This window comes from Lagenorhynchus albirostris, chromosome 4 (assembly GCF_949774975.1).
Source record: "Lagenorhynchus albirostris chromosome 4, mLagAlb1.1, whole genome shotgun sequence".
NCBI lineage: Eukaryota > Metazoa > Chordata > Mammalia > Artiodactyla > Delphinidae > Lagenorhynchus > Lagenorhynchus albirostris.
The window spans coordinates 23857961-23882428 of NC_083098.1; the positions used below are offsets into that span (position 1 = coordinate 23857961).

The 24468-nt window shown below is 40.8% G+C and overlaps 1 long non-coding RNA gene across 1 annotated transcript in view; it reads right to left on the minus strand.

Moving 5' to 3' along the window:
• Positions 1–24468, minus strand: part of LOC132519689 (uncharacterized) — a 125659-nt gene that overhangs the window by 33740 nt on the left and 67451 nt on the right. Inside the window, exon 2 of the long non-coding RNA XR_009540248.1 lies at positions 2303–2419. This is a non-coding gene — a long non-coding RNA (uncharacterized LOC132519689). The remainder of the gene's footprint in view (positions 1–2302; positions 2420–24468) is intronic.

The window sequence follows — 24468 nt, forward strand, 5'->3', positions numbered from 1 at the left end:
TGGTGTTTTTGTCATGCACATGTTGATTTTTTTAAATGCAGCAAAATGTAACAATATTTTCCTATGGCTTGTAGATTTTGTGTCTCGGTTAAGAAGAGCTGGTGAAGAAGAAAATTGACTCTGCCTTGAAAACGTTCAGTAAGTCTTGAGGAAAAGAAATATTTAAAAGACTAAGAAACACTGGCAGATTATGGGGAGTTCAGAAAGCCCCACCTTCAAAGGGTTGCCATAATAAAAGTCTAGGGGAAGGGCCATGCCTGTTCTCATGCCAGTTTTGGGCAGGGATAGAAACTGTCAAGGAACTGAAGACTAGGGTTTTTTCCAGTTGATCTGTAACACACGTAGAGTAAATTGGATAAAGTGCACCAGCCTTAAGCATACAGTTCAATAAATCCTCACACACATATATTTCCTGTGTAACTACCACCCAGATCAAGATACCATGAATGCCAAGTTCTCGATCACCTGGCTAATGGAGGAAGAAGAGATGCTTAGTTCTGAGAGTTAGAGAAATGTGTCCTTAGCGCAGCAGAGTGGGAGGAGGAAACAGAATGAAGGTCGATGGACAAGAGTCAAACAAGTATACATGGGAGTGGCCCACCTCAGTCTGATCTCAGGGCCTAAGGGTCCTCCCTGAATTCTCATCGTGTTAGAATTTATTCACGTGGAAAAAAAGAAAAGGCTACTGTGCATCCCAAAAGCAGGAGAGGGTGACTGAGATGTCATCTCAGGCCCACGTCTTAGTGAACAAAATAAAGGTAACTCAACAGAAGTAGATTGAAATGTGGCTTCCATGTTAGAGAGGATGGGGGTTGATGATAAACATTCAGGAGAACTGACTTACGGTACTGAGCCAGCATTTGCTCCTTTCTTCTTTAACTTTGTCATCCTCGACTCTGCTCAGGTGGTCCAACCAAAATCTCCAGGGGGATGAAGGAAGGACAAGGTAGCAACGAAAATAGGCCAAAGTGAAGGCAAGGCACAGACCAAACCCTCATTCACCTTCCACCTTCGACTGCTATTCTTCCCATACAATGACAAGCAAAATTCTTCTCCAGTCCACCCTAGGCTCAATACACATTCAACTCCCTAGAGGCAACTGTTAAGGGGGAAACTCCCTCGTCCTGAAGTTGCCTTCCACATGTCCCAGTCCTGGCCTCTCTCCATTCTACCGTGGAATTCATTTAAAGAATGGCTTAATCTGAGTGGGAAATTTGAGAAAGATAAACTGTGCATGCCTGGCTCAGCTCCTTCCTTTCTTTCTCCTGGGGTTGGAGCTTCAATGGGAAAGGCATTCCCCTGCTGCTTTTCCAGGTGTGGGCTCTTCCTGCAATGTGGGAAGGGCTTCCCTGGTCCAGAACTTTTATAATTGATGGAAAAAGTTCCTCCTCCTGGCGTGCATTAAACAAGCCTTTCAGCTCTCAGAGCAAGCCGTCTACTCCAAGTTGGCCTTTACTACTAATAAGTAACCTTTGAATCTCCCACCAGCCTTACTCCTTGCCTTATTCCCCGATTCATTCAGAAACTGGATGGGCAAGAGGGGTTCCTACACTTCTGTTTCCTGATGTGTCAGTTTTCCGAGTAGCTGTTGATCTTATTTCATAAATAATGAGGGATCTAGCTCATAACTTAGCTCCTTTCCCTCCAAGAACTTGTTAACCTTTTTTTATGTTAACTCTACTACTGGTGATTTTTTGTAACTTTAAAGAACTGTCTTCTGTTCCTTAATCATCTACTTCAAATCGTACTGCTCAACTCTCTAATTTATAAAATGAGGAATTAACTCCCTCCATTTTGTTCCAACTCTCCTCCTCTACCACCTTCCAGCTTACCAGCTCTACCTTTCATTTTTACACTTTAAAATGTTATATTTTTATTTTATGTAATTTACATACATGTGCATACATGCAATTATTATAATTAAATGTACTAAGATTTGTCTAAAGGCTGAATCTTGAAAACTGAAAAATGGAAAACTTGAATATATAAAATATTATCATAAAGGAAATGCTGTTCTCAGCAGAACAAAGGGGGTCTTTGGACCCACAACAAGTGAAAAATAATCCTATGTCGATAAGCTGTGCTGCTTGAAGGACCTTTTCCAATGTCAAGGTCAAATGGCTATTCTTTTCTTATGTTCCATCAGTTGCTCAATATCATGCCACATTTTTTGTTGGCTTTATTTTTAGACAGTGAGTTTTATACAGATGATTGCTTTATCCCATTGTATTAGTCTGTTTGGGCTTCCATGACAAAACACCACAGACTGGGTGGTTTAAACAATAGACACTGATTTTCTCACAGTTCTGGAGGCTGGAAATCCAAGATCAAGGTGTCATCAGGGTTGACTTCTGGTAAGATCTTTCTTCCTGGCTTGTAGACAGCCACCTTCTCACTGTGTCCTCACATGGCCTTTCCTCTGTGCATGGGTGGAGAGAGAAAGACCGCTGGTGAGACCTTGCTCTTCTTAGGAGGACACCAGTCCTATAGGACTAGGGCCCCACCTTTAGGACCTCATTTAACCTTAATTACCTTCTTAAAGACTCCATTTCCAAATACAATCACATTGGGGGTTAGGGTTTCAACATATGAATTTTGGAAGGACACAAATTCAGCTCCCGACACCCATGTTAATTCAAAATCTATTTAGTAAATACTATAATAAGTACTCCCCTACGTCTATAAACAGAGAAAAGTATCCTTTACCAAGTGTCTAGACACACCTGAGGATGCTCTAAAACTAAAACATGGGCTTATCTGCTCTAGAAAATATGCATAAAATTATAAAATTCCAAATTATGCTTGTCCTCAGAGAAAGCCCAAATTCTTATCTAAGGTATAGAGCTGCCCAGTAGACGATCTAGGATGAGATAATTGTTCCTAAAGACACGGGGGACTATGCTCTTGCCCCAGCTTCCTCCCTCCATCACTCCCATGTCCTAGCAAAAGTGAGTAATAGGGCTTCCCTGGTGGCGCAGTGGTTGGGAGTCCGCCTGCCGATGCGGGGGACGCGGGTTCGTGCCCCGGTCCGGGAGGATCCCACATGCCGCGGAGCGGCTGAACCCGTGAGCCATGGCCGCTGGGCCTGCGCGTCCGGAGCCTGTTGCTCCGCGGCGGGAGAGGCCACAGCGGTGGGAGGCCCGCGTACCGCAAAAAAAAAAAAAAAGTGAGTGATAGATACTCTGACCTACATCAAGGAATGAAGAGGTGACGGCTCAGGTGAGCACCACAGAGTGAAAGGCATCTTCAATACCCGTTTGTCCAGAGTTCCTCATTTCACAGTTGAGAAAACTAAAACCCAGGAAATTTGGATGATGTTGTTAAGTCCAAATTATACAGCAAGGTATACTTTAGAGCCCAAGACTTCCGGCATTTCATTCTGTGTCCTGTCCATGAAACCATGATGCTTTTCAATTCCCCTCAAGGGGCTGACGGACTCTGGAATTCAAGGGAGATGCCTGATTGTTCTGGGTAAATATCCATTCAACCCTGAGTAAGAACTCTAAATTGTGTCTCTATTCCCAAATTTGATATCTAATTACTGTCAGGAGCTGAACTGGAGAAAGCTGAGCTGCCAGGTGTTAAGGCGGTCAATTAAGACAACAAGCCAAACAGAGAGTAACAATTAAGCCTTTATTCACTTACCGCAATAGTATAATCAAAAGGCAAAACAGGAAAAAGCACTGGCTCCCAGTGTTCCATTTTCCCTCCCAAGAGCAGCTCCAGGCAAGGGTCAGATGCATTAGCACAGATCGGGGGATTGTCTCCCTGCCAGGGAAGCCCTGGGATGGGGATGGGGGTGGGGACAGGGCAAGGAGTGGAAAAGTACTGTGTCAGAGTGTAGAAAAGCGACTGGAAGGCCCCTCGATAAGGAGGCCTCTGAACGGAGGTATTTGGACTAGGAATGCAGTTGTATGTGAGCCTGGCCGCCCTGTGGGGAAGTGAGTCTGACTATAACTACCCCCAGGCTGTGCACCAAGTGTGGCGAGCGCAGCTTTCTCACAAACGCCTGCCAGTTAAAGCCTTTACAATTGCCTATGGTCGGGCTTGAGAGATCACACATGGGATCTTGGCCGGCAGCCAGACTCCTCAATTACATATGGTAACAGCACCTGTGCATATCCCTAGAAGTGTTTACAAATAGTCTATAACTCTCTAGACATGACTTCTGCTTAAGGCATATTTCGATTATTATAGTTAACCGTAGTCAGAATAACGCTGAGCATCACCAAATTTTCTCCAGGGTGAAGACGCCAAAGATGCTATCATCGGACATTATGAGGCATTATTATGAGTGGTTTTCCGTGTTCAAATCCGGAGCTGGGCAAATTGCAAGAACTCACTCCATAAATATAGGCTTATTTTTCTTCTTTTGTTTTGGTTATGTAAAGATTCAAATATAAATTAAAGGTCCATTACGGGGTGGGTTTTTTTTTGCCTGCATATATGACTTTTGAATTGACTTCCTAATCTTGTTACCCTGTTCGTTGTATATGGTTTTAATTGTAATCTCCTCAAATCTTTCTTGGTAGAAGTAATTTGGGTAGAAATAATCTTGGTAGAAATAAGGAAGATAATTTTGTTAACGATACTAAAGCTATGTCAACAGGTATGTATTGAGTAAAAAGTTGTGGCTGCTCCCTGATGAGATTTCATCCTAAAAAAAAAGATATTCCTGATAGTATATATGGACCCCCTTTCCTTTTCCTGCCACCAGACCCCACCTGCTTCCCTGACCCAACACATTCCCTAAACTAGGACAGGAGGACCTGGAGAGAAAGAAAGGGAAAAGAGAAGAAATTCACAGCCTGTTTCCAATCATTTGGTAGAACTTTTCAAAGCATGCTAAAACCAATTTAGCTCTGGAAATGTGTCTTTTAAAAGGTTGGATATTGAACGTGGAAGGGAAATTGAACTGCAGAGCAAGATTGAAGCGTTGTGTGAAATTTCAGTAATTGTGCCCATTAACTGAAAAAATATTTGCTTAGGCTGTCTTTGCAGGACAGCCCCTGGGTTAGCCAACAGAGCTGGAATGTGCTGGCCAGGGCGCTCCACGGCCATTTCCCCTACCACATTTGCAAAGCTGGAACATCTCCAGCTTTGCCCTCCTATATTTAGTGTATTTACATACTGTCTTCCATTTAAATAAATAACAGGCAAGATGTTAACAGGCTGGATTAAAGCAGAAGTACACTGCAAGGGAGAGAACAACCATTAAGCATCATCTTTCTGCTTCTCCCCAGCTGTGCCTCAGGCTTGGAACAATTTTTTTCCCTAGGTTTTAAAAAGAAATTATTATTTTTATTTGACATACAGTAAAATTAACTTTCTTCTTGGGGTACTGCCCTATGAGCTTTGTTTGTTGGTTTGGGTTTTTAGGAACACTTTAAATAGGCTTGGGTGGAAAAGATATTAAAATGAGTTCTTAATTTCCTAGTTTTTTTGTTGATTTAAGAAAACTCATAGGCATTATTTAAAAGTAGGCATCCAGTATTTCCTTTCCTCATATTTTTTTGATAACTAATCTGAAAGTCTTCCCCACTCATTTTTTTCTCATTTTTTCTCCATCCACTCCCTGCGCGATTTTTTCTTTCTTCAATCCAGCTCAGTCTGCTTCTGTTCGCAGGCAGCCAACAAGATACACACTGTAGAATCCATTTGGCCTGACTTGCTGTTTTCTATCTTCATGTTTGGACATAGAGAATAAAAATCTGGAAGCACAGGTTTTCCATCTTCTGAAAAAAATAATCCATGCTGTACTGATTGTCCTAAATCTTAAAAATGTGAGTTCCGCTGGCCTATGCTATGAGGTTAATCACAGGTTCTTTTTGTGTGTGTGTGTGTGTGTGTGAGTAGGTATATTCCCAATTTTATTCATAATTAAAGAAATGGACATTAAAACAATAAAATCCCATTTTCACTTAGTGGTGAATACTGGGCGTGGGCCAAGCTGAATCACAGGTTCTTTTGATTAGAGCCAAATCCCAGCTGCCCAAATGCCTTTTAGGCTGGAAATAGGCAGTGCTGTTGCCTGGATCCTTTTGGATCCTCCTGGATTACTTTCCTGGCCCCCAGTCAGCAGATCTGACCACGCCCACTCCCAACCCTGCCCTTCTCAGCACTGGTCAGAGTACCACCCTTTCAGTGTAAGGCAGGATATAGAGCTTGAATGAAGTTAAAAGTCATGTCTCAAGGGCCTGAGACTCTCCATCAACCAGAACCACTAGTGGTCCCTGGTTTCCTTCTGGCCACTCTTTGGGACCACCATGAATACAGTGAAGGCTTCTGCCTCCTTTATTTGCGAATAGAAGTAAGATTACCCTCAGTGATATCTGGGTGAATTCTCTCTCCCCATTTACTAAGAAGGACAAAATATATACATGAAGTCATACATTTCCATCATTTACCCACAAGTATATTACTTAATATTTCAGAATATTTATATAATGTATTAGAATAAACTGTAGAATTATCCTTTTTAAAGGAAATTGCTACCAAACTTAGTCATAAGCAATGAGTCAGTCTCATCCCAGAAATCATTCAGAGGTAGAAGAAGAGCAAAAATAATGTGGACTTCTTCGTGGAAATATGCCAAAAACAACATAGAATAAGAAACCTCTCCAGACTATTTTATGTCTAAATCTAAACAATAAGAGAAATATGATAAACCATTGGCAAGAAGGGACTTGAATGAGTGCTACTAAATGTTATCAATCCCAGTAAAACAACAACTTGCCAAGGCTGGAAGAGAAACTGTGCTGAACTTCTACTGCTACTCATAACGAGGGGGAAGTTTGGTTTTTCACACAGGAAGAAAGTGTATCCACATATGCACGTGACACCAATTAGCAAGGAAGACAGAGAGTGTCATCCCTATATTAAGGGTCCCAGGAAGATGAAGTTCCCAGACAGGGCCTTGGACTCTATGCTCTTTCCTAATATGGAGAATCAGGTTTCTGTTTGGATCTGCCATCAGGACACTTATTATCCCACCAGGAATAATTGCCTTAGGCACAATGAGACACTTAACACAAAGAAACAAAGGAAAGAGCATCCAGTCTCAGATTTCAAGATCAAATCAAAGCAGTGGGATGAATAGGGCAGAGATTTCTGCTTGTTTTGTTTCCTGATGTGTCCCAGTGCTTATAATGATTCTTGACACGTAGTAGGTGATCAATAAATATTTACTGAGTAAATGACTCTATGCAAGAATGTATAGGCAATGATTCAACATTACTCACACTGAGGGATAAACTGTTCCTTCGTGTATGTAATCATTAGACATTTTGCAGCATGTTTTAGAAGTATAGTAGCCTCCTTTATTTGCCATTTAGCTACAAATTATTGTATCTAAGATGAACGGAAAGCAAGGCCATAAGTATAGTTCATTTTGTTTTTAATTCAACAAATAAATATTGTAGACCTACTGTGTGCAGGCTGTTGTAACATATAAGAGTAAGAGCTCTTTCATGGAAAGCAAATCACAATACGAGACGAAACAGGAATGAAACACACGAAAGAGGATGAGCAGTGTTTGGACAGCATGAGAAAAAAAAATGACTCCTGTTTTAATCATCTGAGCCTTGATGAACAGTAACTAAAATCTCATATCAAAGATCCACCTTTTAGCTTTTTTTTTTTTTTTTTTTTCTGTGCGCGGGCCTCTCACTGTTGTGGCCTCTCCCGTTGTGGAGCACAGGCTCCGGACGCACAGGCTCAGCGGCCATGGCTCACGGGCCCAGCCGCTCCACAGCATGTGGGATCTTCCCGGACCAGGGCACGAACCCGTGTCCCCTGCATCAGCAGGCAGACTCTCAACCACTGCGCCACCAGGGAAGCCCCACCCTTTAGCTTTTGTAATAGATTATATAGATTGTATCAGGCAGAGTCTGGTCAAGAAAACAGAAACCACTATAGGTATTTCAAGCAGGAAGGGATTTAATACAGAGAATGAGAGCCCTTATACAAAACCACTGTAAGGGGGAGGAGAATAAAGGTCTGGGCAGCTCCTCATAGTATTCAGAAAATCAGGAAGTTCAAGGATCAGAACAAACCTGAGCCAGTGATCTCAGCTTCCTATAGCACCAAAGTGGGTGATTTTCAAAAGAATACTGTACCTAGAAACTTCTGGCAAAACCTCATGTCTGTGCTTTGCCAAAGCTTACATGCTTGTCCACAACTGCTGAGTCAATAATAGCTTCTCTTTTTATTCTGTTCTAAATCTCAAGGGGGGGCTCCCATTCCTGGAACCTAAACTAGACACCTGATGACAAAGCAGTTTGGAAAATGTAGTTTCCAGGCTTCCAGACTCTATAATAGCTGGGGGGGAATAGATGGGAATTGGATGGGTGCTGCAATCCCAACAGAAAAGCCAGCACAAAGATTTAGTCAAATGTAAATGGTTTTCATGTAGACTGAGCTCTTCTTTCGAAGAGCTGTTGCTGTTGTCATTGTCATCTTCCTAAAAATCTCAAGTTCAAGAATCCCTCTAGATACCATCACAGAAAGATATGTGGATGAGATAGACCTTACTGCCTATTTGTTCTGTCACAGAAGGGACAAAGCCTGGTGAGCAGCTTGCCTGTGGACTGCTTAGAGAATGATGTTTTAATAAAGCTTCATTTCCACCAGCTTGTGTTACTTGATGCAGTGAGAGGACATAAAAGCTAGGGAGGAAAGGGCGGATGCTTTCAGGGAAGGCTTTGCCCAGGAGGGTTGAAAATTTAGTGGCATTTCTCTCAAAAGCAGAGAAAGCAATGGGCATTCAAGGCAACAGAAACAGCTTGTGATAAGCCTCTACTAGAATTTAACAGAAGGGGGAAAATGTGACTCTCCTGACTGCGTTGCATGTTTTCTTGTATCCACTCAAGAGACTTTCATTACAAACCCTTTTTAAGTGAGTGACATCTGTTGAGAAAAAAGGCATACTCAAGAAGTAGGGCTAAAGTGAAGATAAGAGTGGAATAATATAATCATATTCCTCTTATTTAAAACAACACAAAACAGAAAATTGTTTCCATCAGCCCTCCCAACTGGAGCCCCCAACTGAGGCCTCCTGGGTGGCATAAGGAAGAATGATCCCAAATTGCTCACCTGCCCTCATGCTCTGGCCACTCCCTTGCTCTCACTGCGTCTCTCCAGGAGGAAGCTTCCCTGGCCACCCAGGCTGTGAGCAATGTTCTGCTCTGGAAGGAACGCCTCTGGGACCAGGATTATGGCCTCCTAAGTGGAGAGAAACACCCTGCCCTCCCTCTTCTGACCGTTTTCCTTGGGTTAGGGAGTGCTGAAAAATAAGACCAAGTGTCAGGTTCCCATTTTGATCTGGAAACTAAGAAAAACACTCTTTTATCTTTTCCCCTCCAGTCCCTAGAGAGTTTTTCTTCTATAAGTGCAGTGGGAGTTCAGGCGCCAAAAAGCCACCTAGGAAGATGACCCACGGCCAACCCAAGATCCATGCCCCTTCTCTCCTGTAACTTAGCAGTAACTGTCCCAGGACCTCAGCTAAAATCAACGTGGCACAAGCTGTTCAAGGAGAGAAGAGAAGGGGTGAGAAAGCGTATTAAGATTTTAAAGTTACTTCTTCTTCACTGGGTTCCATTACTCAAGATGGGTAAAGATAAAGCTCAGAGAACAAAAGTACATTGAGAACCAGCCAAAGCACTAGAATTCTTTTCACAAGGGAGGGAGAGGGAAGTGGGTGTGGGGGGGATTTTCATTTTTCTTTAAGGGAAACTAAAATCTCTAATGTGAGAAAGATGAGATTTAGGGTTGCAAACACTTTCAAATACGTTAGTAGCATATAGAAAAGAGCGAAAATAAATTGATAGTATTTCTCTTTTCAGCGTGTTCACTTGTCCTCAGCTTGACGGGTGGTGGGCTTCAATTTATGCTTTTCCCCATTATATAGAATGCAATTAAGGAAGAATCACTACTAGACTAATCCTTTCCTTATATTAATCCTTTATAATAATGAATAACCAGTCATAGGGAAATGGATATTAAAATTAAAAGGCTTAGTTAAACCCTAAAACTACAGGTTAACCAAACATAACTGCAGTTGTGTGACTGCAGGAAGACCTTTGCATGAAGCTTATAGATGAATGTGTTCCAGAGACTTCCTGTGCTCAATCAGCTCATCATGTGATAGTTTTAATTAAAAGTCTATCATGGGGCTTCCATGGCACAGTGGTTGCAGTGGTTGAGAGTCCGCAGTGGTTTAGAGTCCGCCTGCCGATGCAGGGGACACAGGTTCGTGCCCCGGTCCGGGAAGATCCCACATGCCACGGAGCGGCTGGGCCCGTGAGCCATGGCCGCTGAGCCTGCACGTCCTGAGCCTGTGCTCCACAACGGGAGAGGCCACAACAGTGAGAGGCCCGCGTACCGCAAAAAAAAAAAAAAAAGAAAGAAAAAAGTCTATCATGCTGCATGGCTAAACATATTGGCACAAACTGAACTATTCCCAGATTAGAAAAAATATACATGAGGCCAAAAAACTATTGGATTATTTTCATTAAGAGTTAGGCTCAAAATGAAAGATGTAAGTAAAAATATTTTTTCTTTATCTCATGGACGAATATTCTCTGTCATCAGATTTTCCATCCCAGAAGCCTAGATGAAATTATAAGACCTAGAAAAATGATAAAGGTTGGTAAAAATTCCAGCAGGTATATTTTCAAAACCTGATTTTTAAGCTTCTCTCTCAAATAAATCTCTCAATGTCACCACCTTCATAAAGCATCTAACTGGAGAATTCCAAAGCAGCTGGTTTTTCCTGGGACAATGATGTATAAGGATATCCAATAAAGCCTTTCCTAATATACTAGATGCATTCCTGAATCACTGAATCATTACCATCAAAACCAAACTCAACACTCAGAGAAATATGCTTTTCTTCTATAGTCCCCCTACTCTTTCCATTTTTGATGATAACTTCACGATTCTTCCCAGCTTTAAATTTCTAGTGTTCTCCTACAGAAGCATTATTGAAATTTTATGGAGGACGATTCTTCAGTGTTCAAGACAGCCTACAACACTGTAGGAGATTGGTATTCCTCGCCTTTGCTCACTAAATTGAGTAATATCTCCCAGTTATTCTGACATCACAAATTCTCCCTCACATTTCCAAACACCAAGAACCACTATACCTCAGACATATGCTTCTATATGGACACTGCTCTGTCTCACAGCCCCCAAAGGCAATTTACTTTCTTGTGGCTGGGACGCCAGACTTCTTACTCATAAGACCAAGGTTTCTCTCCAGGGTTGTATTCATCTCTGCTGAAGGTATGGTTCCTTCTAACAGGGGTCCATTCTTATCACTGAACATGGCCGTTGTTATGGAGTGTTTTCTTATCTTATTTAGAGACACAAATAAACATGGAAGTAGAATTGAATGTGTTCACTCCCAGGTCATCTCAGCCCAGACCTGCCCTGCCCACACTCATTATATGTCAGTACTTCCTAACAGAAAGGACAAATGAAACTATTTTCTAGGTGTTGCTATTATACCAATCACATTCTTTTCAAGAAAAGGCCTATTAAATTCTGGTAGGAAGAACGACTTAAATTCTAGCAGGAGGAACTATTTTATTGAGATCTTTTCCAGGCAATATATGTGGTATGCCCTTGGAAAAAACCTCAGCCACATGAATGAACTTCAGAAGGCCTAGGAGAGAACTTCTTAGGCTCAGGAAACTTGCCAAGGGTAAGAGATCAATAGCCACCCAGTAGACCACAGGGAGAAATTATGGATCAGGAAGAATGTAGGCCACTCTGATACCCCTTAGACCAGATAGCATCAATCCTGCTAAGGCCTTGGAGAACTTTTTCTGAACATTCATGTCCCTTCTGATGGTGGTCCTGTCAGTTCTCAGCTAAAGACTCCTCAAGAGTTTTCCATCGCTCAGATTATTCAGCATAAGAATATAAAACAAGCAAAATTTTTAAGTCCACATGAGGTTTGGAGCGAAGGAAAACTCTTTTTCTATGCATAGGTGATAATCTTGGCATGACACAATGCTTGGCATGAAGGATAAAACACATTGGAATAACACTGAAAAAAATAAAAGAATAAAACACATTGGAATAACGTTGAAAACATGAAAGAAATTACTCTCAATTCCACCTAACTCCAAAAACTATTTTTTAATTTTTTTCATATACATTCCAGATCTTAGCTATAATTACAATCATAGTTTACATATCACTAGGTATTGTGCTTTAAAAAAAAATGACAAACATTTTCTATATTCTTACCTTGCTTACATCATTATTATATCTAATGGTTGGATTGTAGGCCCTCTAGTTGATATATTGTAATTAACGACATTATCTTCTTATTGTTGAATATTTAATGTTTTTCTTTTTCAGTGTTTTTTTTTCATATTACAGATAGAAACATCTGTCCTACATCTGTCAAAATATTTCCTTAGGAAAAATTCTCTAGCGTAGAATTACTTGGTCAAAGGACATGAATATCTTTGCAGCTTTCACTAAATGTTATCTCATCTCTTTAAAAAGGAGTCATGCCAATTTGAAATGCTCTTCACTACATATTTTTATATAAACCTTACTCTCACCTCAGGTGACATAAAATGCTAAGTTCGAATTCCATTCCCTAGGTTACCAGCAAGAGCATCTACCTTTGATTAAGCCATGCTCGAACTCTCTCATCTCTCTTTTGCAATTCTCTCTCAAAGCTAAGAGTATAATAGCAACAGTAGCTTTTGAGTTGATTGCTGCTTTCATCCAGAGTTAAGTCAAAATGCCGAGGAAAATACTCAAGGAAGCAGAGGAAACAAATACTCTCTACATTTGGACGATCATTTTTCCTGATTTCCTCCTATGATATAAAAAAAAAAAAACAACCTCAAATATTTTGTGAAAAGCCTATGTAATAAGTTAATAAGCCGACGTAAGAAGTTAATGCTTCTTTGGTTGCACAAAATAGAAATTTACTCTGGTTACCCAAAGGGGGAAAAGAATCTATAGGAAGTATACTAGTGAATCTAATAAAATTCAAGGAAGATCTGGGTCAGATGGTCTAACCTTAGGATACATTTTATTGCAAATAACCAAAATCTGACTGAGTGGCTTTAGAAAAAAAAGACATTTAATTCTCTGACAAAATAACATTCCAGATATTCCAGGGCTGGTTCTGCCACTTAACAATGTCATCAAGGAGCCAGATCCTTTCCATCCTTTCATTTTACCAGCCTCCGTGGGCCAGTCATTCTTGTACTTGGTTGCCTCACGGTCACAAGATAGCTGCCTTAACACCAGGCTCTTGGTTTAAAGGCAGGAAGCAGCGGGTGAGGATGGTGGCAAGGGCAGAGAGAAACTTATTATTCTTTCTCTTTTTCTCAAGTAGCAATAAGTATTTTATAGAAGACCCTCAGCAGACTTCCTACTATGTCTCACTAGACAGAACTGAGTTTATGATTATCATTGGATAGAACAGCATTAATAGGTTTATGATCATCGCTAGACTGGAATCTCATTTTTCATGAGCTCGAGGAATTGGCAGCTGACATCGGAGGGAAATTGTGATGTTTGATGGTGGATAAGAATGGAAACTATGCCTCTTGATGAACGGCTGGAGTGTGTGCCTCATACAGGGACCAGGGAGTTTGTGGACCTTGCTTTCTTCTGATAATGGGTTTCCATTGGCAGGAAGCTCTAATGTCTTTTTCCTCCTTCTCTCAAATGCCAAAGGTCTAAGAGAAAGACTCATTGGCTCTGCTTGGCCTATCAGGGAGAATCTCAAAGTGAAGGCATGGCTCTGGCGCCACCGCTGATGATTCCCAGGTGCAAAAGAGGAGAACATCAGTCCTCAAAAAAAATGCGAATTGTCTTGACCTGGAGATAAACACGATGGACCTCCCTTACATCTACGTTAAATGAAATACCATCAAAAGGTATTTACTGACCTCCTAACTTGTAGAAGGAATTGTACAGGACCCTGCAGGGATACAATCTATAAGCTTTGGTCCTCGCCCCTGAAGAGACTATAATCTATTTGAGGAGAAGCCCGTGCAAATAGCACGATGGGGGGAAGATGAGAGCTAATTGTGAGGTAGAGACAATAAATGTTTTGACCCCAATAAGCTTTGCTGAAGATAATGGGATATAAACTACTTCACGTGGAGGAAGGAAAGGCCTGGAAATGTTTAATTCATCCAACCAAACTTCATGTAGTCAGCTCTGCCACAGCTCTTTCTTGATCACCCCTGACCCCAGGGTCACAGCCTCTTCCGATGTTTATATCCCACCATTCTGGTGGCAAGGGCCAATCGTGTGGCCTTAGAGATTGCATCCAGAAATCCTGCTTTCCTCAGACAGCCTTCAACGCCAACTTCTCCACCTTCTCCTGCCTTCCTCAAGGTGTTAATTTTTTTTTCCTTTTTTTTTTTTGGTTTGTGCCACAAGGCATGTGGGCTTAGTTTTGAACCCGTGCCCCCTGCATTTGAAGCACAGACTCTCAACCACTGGACTTCCAGGGACGTCCTCAAGATGTTCATTTTTAACTCCTTCATTCCTAGTCCCACGCCCTCATTTTCTGAGTCGTTAGTGAACACCCTAACTATTATTAGGAGCAAAGGTTTTAAAATCTTTTTTCTAGCCACAAAATAAGCACATCATATAAGATACAGTCAGCGACTCTGCTCCTGGTCTGCTGTGTGATAAACAGCAAGTCACCTAACCTTTCTGTGTTGAAGAAATCATTTAAAGAAAAGCAATATGATTTGCCTCTTTCCCACCTTTTCAATCAAGTTCCTGGTGAAAAATCAGTGAGGCAGCCCCAAAACATTTGGCGATATTTTAGCAAAATATTTTATGAAAATGTGCAGGCTTTTTATAAGAAAATAACAGAGTTGAATTGGATTTGTTATATATTCTCTCTTCTTGAGAGAGTTAATAGCCCTTCCGTTGGAAAATCCAATTACCAAAGTTTATACAATTTCTCTTGGTCATTGGAGAAGTCAGTAATGCTATGAATCCAATTAAGAAAAAAAAATGTTCACACCCTTAAATGAATTACAGTCAGCATGACTGAGACCTAATTAGAAGGCTATTGCCATCTGAGATTACTTATGAGCCAAAACCAGACTGCTAAACCAAAACAACGTGACTCCCAACGGCCCTGGAATAGTATTTGAGTTGAAAATTTGGTTAATATTTTCCCTCCAGACTTAGCACCCAGATCTGGATCTACTATTATCCCACAGAGGTTCTTTTTAAATCATTGAATGCTATCCAGGACTTTCCGCAGGAAGTAGACCCTTAGTAACAGGAAGACTTTGTGAAATTTTCTCCTTTGAGGAAAAAGAAGTCAGGAAAAGGGGGGATGCACTCTGGAGAAGGAATTTACATCTACCAGACTGCATTATTTCCAGATGAGCTGAAAACCGCTTCCTGTGTAAAGCCTTCCTTGATCCCATAAATTAGTAATTAACTTCCCTGTGATGGTGACTACCAGGGCTGATCATTTTAATCTCTTCCTAGCATTTATTTGAATGACTTATACCACCGTTAGTTATTTCCCCATGAATCTTCCTCACCAAAGTTCTAAGTTCTTGGGGAAACAACCAGTTCTTCCACATTTTGGACTCCTTCTCACCCCTACCAGTGTCTGGAATAGTTAATTATTATTATGTTTTTACTTTTCTATTATTTATTTACTTTTTTAAATTGAAGTATAGTTGATGTATAATACTATATGTTATAGGTGTACAATACAGTGATTCACAATTTTTAAAGGTTACACTCCATCTAAGGGTCTTATAAAATATTTGCTATATTCCCCGTGCTGTACAATACATCATTGTAGCTTATTTTATACCTAATTGTTTGTTTGTTTATGGCCTATCTTTCCCACTAGAAAGTAAGCTTCGTAAGAGAAGGAACTTGGTTTACTCACTATTAGAAGAGTACACCGTAGAGAACCCACAGTGGAATAGTTAATTATTAAATAAGAACACCCGCTGTGTGTCAGGCATTGTGTTAGCTACTGGAGAGAAAATGGATAGCAAAATTAGCACAGTTCTCTTCATCCACTGCTTAGAGTCTAGATGGATATGACATATGATTGAATAAGCAATAACAGCAAAATGCCGTGCATCCTGTGATTGGACGTGAGGTGTCCAGAGAGGGTTCATTTCTATGCCTGCATCATGAATGCCCCAAGGGTGGTATTCCACAGGTAAAATGAAGTGTGGTTTGTTCAGTAGCATTCCATTGGAGGTTGAATATGAATTCTTGGGAAGTTGAGTAAGTTCAGACGTCAGTTCCTAGTCATTGAGAAGAATCATGTGAGCCTCGCATCCAGACCATACATGTACTAAGCCGAAGGGGCCTCAAGGCTTTGGGGTGAGGAGGAGGGAACTCTAGCTCCCCAACTCCCCACCTTTGCTGATTGTTCCTTTTTTTTTTTTTTTTGCGGTATGCGGGCCTCTCACTGTTGTGGCCTCTCCCGTTGCCGAGCACAGGCTCCGGACGCGCAGGCTCAGCGGCCATGGCTCACGGGCCCAGCCGCTCCGCGGCATGTGGGATCTTCCCGGACCGGGGCACGAACCCGTGTCCCCTGCATCGGCAGGCGGACTCTCAACCACTGCGCCACCAGGGAAGCCCTGATTGTTCCTTTTAATGAATGTCTTTCTACATATTCCTAAAGTCAATTGTTTGCTTATGTGAACGCGAGTATAAGCTCCAACATTCATGAGGAGCTCGATGAACCGGACCAGAAGATATCTCTTGCATGAAGGGAAGTGCAGGAAACTATGGAAACACACAACCAGAGCATTCAACCTACTTTCAAGACACATTCAATCAAATTATGAATAAATGATTATCTTAAGAAAAATGGGGATTCAGATGAGAATCTAAGAAAATAAAAATGTAAATTGAAATTATGAATCATTCATTCAGCTGATAGTTACTGGATGACCTATTACATGTATATTATCTTACAACTATGAGCTCTGTAGTTACTTCAGAGTTTGGGGACAGTTAAATCTGGTAAGTACTGAGGTTGCTGTTGCTTCCTAGAAACTTTGTCTGCAGCTTGGATAAAGGTAAAGTCGGACAAGGCGGAAAGGCAAATTCTCACTGCTCAGCACATCCTGTAGTTTTCTAGGATATTGTGAGCAGAGAGAGTATGCTGCCAGTTGTACAAACCTAGGCAAGGACAAAAAAAAGGTTGCTTGGAGAAAATAATGTTTTGAGGCAAATGAAGGGACAATCTTCAGGAAATAAATTTTAAGGATTATTAAGTTCTAAGCCAATGAGAAGTAACTCTTCCCTTACTTTAATTAACGTGTGTTTGCTGCATCAAACAGCTTTCTTCCCTCCATACGCCAGCCTAGCATCTTGAAGGAAGACAACAGAAGTCATAAAACACAAATACACGGACCTCCAGTCTGGACCCAATGGCATAGAGTCATTTATTTCCTGGTCAACTATACACTCTGGAAACGGCATGCAAGGCACCCAGAGGAGAACTCTGAGAAGTGGTGAGAAGGCGGCGAGCTGGTCTGGGACCCCAGGAGGAGAGGAATGGCACAGTGGTAGGGCATCTTGCACCAGCCATCTACCCAACAGAAGGTCACCAGATATGTTGTTTCCCAGCTCCCCACCTAGGAAAGGAAGGCAGCACAGGTGGGCTCACTCTTCTCCCATATTGAACAGGAGACCCTCTGACAGCATCAGGCAAACCCAACTCCACAGGCAAGGGGGATGAATTGGGAGCCCTGAGCTAGGGGACGCACTTTCCTTCTTGCAGGGCCTGAGACATCTTTTCTGCCAAGAGAAACTGAGGTGAGTGGGCAGAAACAGGAGAAAAGACCCGGCGACAGCAAGCTGCCTGGTCCAAGAAGCCTCTTTGTTCCCATGGGCCCCAAACTCTCCTTTGCCCAGAAGTAGCCAGGGGACATTGACAGGGGCATCCTACCACACCCCTCCTCACCAAGTCTCGCCCAAGCACCCAGGCCTGGGGACCAGCCTCCACCCGCTTAGCCAGCACCAGCAGGGAGCACAGGGAGCCCCAGGCACTGATAAACCAAACCCATTAATATAGCACCACAAAGGCTCTAGGAATTAAACTGCCATTGGAATCACAGCCACAAAAGTAGGTCAGGAGCTGCATGCCAAACCTGAAGAGGGTGAACGCCTGCTAAAATAAAAGCTTTAAATGGGACCCAGAGTATTGCCAGCATAATTGGCAAAGTGTCCAGAATACAGCTGAGACTCACCATCATACCAAGAACGAAGAAAGTTACAACTCGAATAAGAAAAGCCGATCAGCTGATGCCAACACCAGGACAAAGCAAAGGTAGGAATTATCTGACAAGGATTTTAAAAGAGTCATAAAAGTGCTTCATCAATAACAAATTCTCTTGAAATAAATGAAAAAAAAAATAGAAAACCCCAGCAAAGAAACAGAAGTTATTTAAAAAAAAACAAATAGAAATTATAGAACTGAAAAATACAAATTTAAAAACCCACTGTATGTGCTCAATAGTAGAATAAAGATGACAAAGGACAGAAGCAGTGAACTTGAGACAACTGCCTGTGGGACAATAACAAAAAAATCAACATTCTTACTATTGTAGTTGCATAGGGACCAGAGAAAGATTGTAGAGCTGAAAGAGCATTTGAAGAAATAATGGCTGAAAAAGTCCCAAATTTGGTGAAAAATGCAAGTCTGCACAGAGGAAAATCTTCAGGATGTAGGGCTAAGCCAACAGTTCTTAGACTTGACACCCAAAGCACAATCCAATACAGAAAAAACTGGTAAGCTGGACCTCATGAAAAGTTTTTTTAACATCGTTATTGGAATATAACTGCTTTACAATGTTGTGTTAGTTTCTGCTGTATAACAAAGTGAATCAGCTGTATGTATACATATATCCCCATATCCCCTCCCTCTTGCATCTCCCTCCCACACTCCCTATCCCACCCCTCTAAGTGGTCACAAAGCACCGAGCTGGTCTGCGCTAGGCAGCTGCTTCCCACTAGCTATCAATTTTACATTCGGTAGTGTATATATGTCAATGCTACTCTCTCACTTCATCCCATCTTACCCTTCCCCCTCCCTGTGTCCTCAAGTCCATTCTCTACGTCTGCATCTTTATTCCTGTCCTGCTCTAGGTTCATCAGAACCTTTTTTTTTTTTTTTAAGATTCCATATATATATATGTGTTAGCATACAGTATTTGTTTTTCTCTTTCTGACTTACTTCGCTCTGTATGACAGACTCTAGGTCCATCCACCTCACTACAAATAACTCAATTTCATTTCTTTTATGGTTGAGTAATATTCCATTGTATATATGTGCCACATCTTCTTTACCCATTCATCTGTCGATGGACAATTAGGTTGCTTCCATGTCCTGGCTATTGTAAATAGAGCTGCAGTGAATATTGTGGTACTTGACTCTTCTTGAATTATGGTTTTCTCAGGGTATATGCCCACTAGTGGGATTGCTGGGTCGTATGGTAGTTCTATTTTTAGTTTTTTAAGGAAACTCCATACTGTTCTCCATAGTGACTGTATCAATTTGCATTCCCACCAACACTGCAAGAGGGTTCCCTTTTCTCCACACCCTCTCCAGCATTTATTGTTTCTAGATTTTTTGATGATGGCCATTCTGACTGGTGTGAAGTGATACCTCATTGTAGTTTTGATTTGCATTTCTCTAATGATCAGTGATGTTGAGCATCCTTTCATGTGTTTGTTGGCGATCTGTATATCTTCTTTGCAGAAATGTCTATTTAGGTCTTCTGCCCTTTTTTGGATTGGGTTGTTTGCTTTTGTGATATTGAGCTGCATGAGCTGCTTGTATATTTTGGAGATTAATCCTTTGTCAGTTGCTTCATTTGCAAATATTTTCTCCCATTCTGAGCATTGTCTTTTCACCTTGTTTATGGTTTCCATTGCTGTGCAAAAGCTTTTAAGTTTCATTAGGTCCCATTTGTTTATTTTTGTTTTTATTTACATTTCTCTATGAGGTGGGTCAAAAAGGATCTTGCTGTGATTTATGTCATAGAATGTTCTACCTATGTTTTCCTCTAAGACTTTTATATTGTCTGGCCTTACATTTAAGTCTTTAATCCATTTTGAGTTTATTTTTGTATATGGTCTTAGGGAGTGTTCTAGTTTCATTCTTTTAAATGTAGCTGTCCAGTTTTCCCAGCACCACTTACTGAAGAGGCTGTCTTCTCGCCATTGTATATTTTTGCCTCCTTTATCAAAGATAAGGTGACCATATGTGCATGGGTTTACCTCTGGGCTTTCTATCCTATTCCATTGACCTATATTTCTATTTTTGTGCCAGTACCATGCTGTCTCGATTACTGTAGCTTTGTAGTATAGTCTGAAGTCAGGGAGCCTGTTTCCTCCAGCTCCATTTTTCTCTCTCAAGATTGCTTTGGCTATTTGGGGTCTTTTGTGTTTCCATACAAATTGTGAAATTTTTTGTTCTAGTTCTGTGAAAAATGCCATTGGTAGTTTGAGAGGGGTTGCATTGAATCTGTAGATTGCTTTGGGTAGTATAGTCATTTTCACAGCGTTATTTCTTCCAATCCAAGAACATGGTATATCTCCCCATCTGTTTGTATCGTCTTTAATTTCTTTCATCAGCGTCTTATAGTTTTCTGCATACAGGTCTTTTGTCTCCTTAGGTAGGTTTATCCCTAGGTATTTTATTCTTTTTGTTGCAATGGTAAATGGGAGTGTTTCCTTAATTTCTCTTTCAGATGTTTCATCATTAGTGTATAGGAACGCAAGAGATTTCTGTGCATTAATTTTGTATCCTGCTACTTTACCAAATTAATTGATTAGCTCTAGTAGTTTTCTGTGGACCTCATGAAATTTAAAAATTTGTTCTGTGAAAACCCATTTGAAGAAGATGAACAGACAAGTTATAGAGTTGGAAAAATATTTGCAAAGTACATATCCAACAAAGGACTCATATCTAGGATACATAAGGAATTCTCAAAACTCAACAGGAAAAAAAAACACCCAACTAGGAAATGGACAAAAAACAAGAACAGACATTTCACTGAAGAGGATATACAGATAGCAAATACACACATGAAAAGAGGCTCAACATCATTAGCTATTAGGGGAACATGAATTAAAACCACAATGAGCTATCACTACATAGCTACCAGAACAACTAAAATAAAAAATAGTGACAACATCAAATGCTGACAAGGATATGGAGAAACTGGATCATGCATACATTATGTAAATTTAGGGAGTATTGTTAATATGCTGATTAGAGGCCTCAGCTACAGAAACAAGTGCTGGTTTACAAGAAGCAGCAGGAATTAATCCTCTACCATTCCTGTCAGCCAGACCAGGAGGGAATAAAGCTAAAGAATGACACCTTTCTTTAACCAAGCTGCACTGCAGTACAAAAAGCTGCTCAAGTGTTCAGGAAAAAAAGACTGACTGAAAAAAAGGTGCAGAATACAACATGTGAATTTTGAACATAACCTAAGAGTTAGCACCATACTCTTAGGCAGAGGGGGCAGGGTGTACCGCTTTGGGACAGAATGCATAGTCTAGGTCAGAGGTCAGCTGGAGACTGAGTGGCCTAGAGAGCACAAGGGATTCCTACAGTTTGAACTGGACAGTCTGGTCAGCTGCAGCCAACCTTTGGGAAACTGCAACACACTAACAGAGGGCAGACCTAAGGAAGGCTGGTCCAAACTTTAGAAAGTAAAAGAGGCAGTGATAAAACCGAGTCTACCTATACAATCTCTATTTGTAAATGATTAGTACTCTGTAATTTCTTGAGACCTTTAGTAACTGTACACACACACACACACGCACACACACACAGAACACACAGAGAACACATACAGTGGGAGCCAAGCAAGTTGCAGGCTGACTTAGACACACCAGGCTGTGCACATGGCAATCTTTGCCTAGAATTAACTCTGCTTCTTGTCCCTCCTGCAAATAGCAACCAGACTGGGCACAGCTCTACTGCCTGTTGATTCAGAGCCTCCCCTCACCACTCCATCTCCTGCTGCCTGATTGCAGGAAGAGTCCTGATTATGTGTGTACATGGGGCCCAGGAGAATCGGAAGAAATAGGATGGGAGGGTAATCTACACATCTTTTGACTGCTTTGCCCCAAATATAGGTGTGATCAGAACAGTTTGGGTGTTGGCTACTTCATTCAATCAGCCTGGTACAGTTTAAGAGGAAATTAGAAATCAGAGGGAATGTCTTTGGCCCACCCTAAGCCAGATCATCTGTAATAGGAATTATGGTTGGACTGTGATCTCATGGTTTTCAAGATGAGGCCATTCACAGGTGTGGTTACTGGGATGAAGATCTTAGTATATTCTTCCTCTCAGTTATGTTTCTAAAAACCATCACCATAACAAAATAGAGCTCTTCATTTAGGAAAAAAAAAAATCTAGGGATAAAGATGAACTGTTTTTTCCAAATGCCAAATTTATATTGAAAGCAAAATCATCATAACAGTTAAAGAATGCGGGCAACCAAGATCTTTTCTCAGTTTTCCTTCCTTGTTAATAACTGCTTGGCTGAAATCTAATTACCTTTTCCAGGTTTGCTTCTCCCTAACTGACCCTGAGTTTTCTTTCCACGTTAGGCCCTCTCAGGGCTTTTCAGTGTCAGGGTGGTGGCAAAAGCCACAGCACTTTCCTCCAGACCATGGCCTCTTTCCTTTACCCTGTGATACAGGCTGGCAGGCCTGAGAAGGTGGCTGGTCTACCAGATGTTCCTTTTAACTGCTATTCTATTCACGTCTCCCTTGAGGCTCTTGCACGTGGCCAGACTGAAAAAGGAAGAAACTACTTGGTAGCACAATAACCTGCATTCCAAATATTTCCTTCTGCCCTTCCCCCTAGCCCCAGTCTCCCTGACAGTGCCTCTCTTGTACACCTTTCCAGCTTTATGATGTTCTAATGGAAAACGATCTGCCAAGAACCTCCTTTCCTTCTTCTCGACTTTTTAAAACATTAGCAAAGATGTTCTTATGATACGAGTCATCAGCACTTTTTCATATTGTTTTTGAAATTCTTTTAAAAACTAACTATTGCTTAATTTGCATTAGAAAAACTTCTTAACCAAACGTTGAAAACTATATAAATAAGCAGAGTTTTTATTTAGAGGTGCTAGTGGTTTACACATGGAAGTATAAAATTTATAAAAAGTCTCTATTTTTTTTTAAAGATTGGATTTTTACATTTATCTCTAAATTCTCTGAAAATTATTTTGACATATGATATAATTTATTTTGATATGATGAAAGTTTAAAACCTTTGTTATATTTTTCGTTATAAAAGCAATACACCCTCGTTGCAAAATATAACATATTAAGAATTTACAAAGTAAAAAGAGAATTCTCCTTTTCCCATCTCTCAAAACCCACAGCTAAAACAACAAATTTTAAGTTTCTTAAAGAAAACTTAATCTGAAGTATATACAATTACTTTTACTATTACTTTTACCTTCAAGTCATTTTCCCATACATATACAAATGTATACAACATACATAAATGCATATCTATGTACCCATTAAACATGCAAAATATATATGCATATATAAAACAGTTTAAACAAAACCACTGCGCCACCAGGGAAGCCCTATATATGTATATTTTAAATGTTGATAGATGCTTTCAAAATTGCCCTCCAAAAAGATGACTTCAATATATACTACCTGTAACTATACATGAGAATACCTGAAAAATAAGGTTTTAAATGAGTCATGAAATAGGGGAAGAATACATTAGCATAAAACAACTAAAGGCTATTATAAAGCTACTTATGAGAATATAAAATAAAGTATAAACAAAGACAAATATGATTTAAAAGGTATAGTAAATATATATTTGAGTAAATACGAATTTCTTTAAAAAAGTAATGTAGGTACTGCAGATCTTTTTGCCAGAAAGATACAGTTTTGCACCATTATAAAAATAAATGTTATGAGTAATAAAGGATTTAGGGAGGGTACTGGTCTAAATTTTGAAAGACTGAAGACTAACCACCAATTTCAATTCATAAAACTTGTTGGATACTTTAAAATACAGCTATAATGGGCTTCCCTGGTGGCGCAGTTGTTGAGAGTCCGCCTGCCGATGCAGGGGACGCAGGTTCGTGCCCCGGTCCGGGAAGATCCCACATGCCGCGGAGAGGCTGGGCCTGTGAGCCATGGCCACTGAGCCTGCGCATCCGGAGCTTGTGCTCCGCAACGGGAGAGGCCACAACAGTGAGAGGCCCGCGTACCGCAAAAAAAAAAAAAAAAAAAAAAAAGCCATTTGGGGTGGCAACTGAGGAAATTTGAAAATGAACTAGATATTAGATTATATTATGGAGCTACTGTTAATTGTCTTAGGCATGATAATGATATGATGGAAGAATGTCCATGGTTCTCAGGAGGTGCATGTTGAAGAATTGTGGTCATGATATCTGAAACTTACTT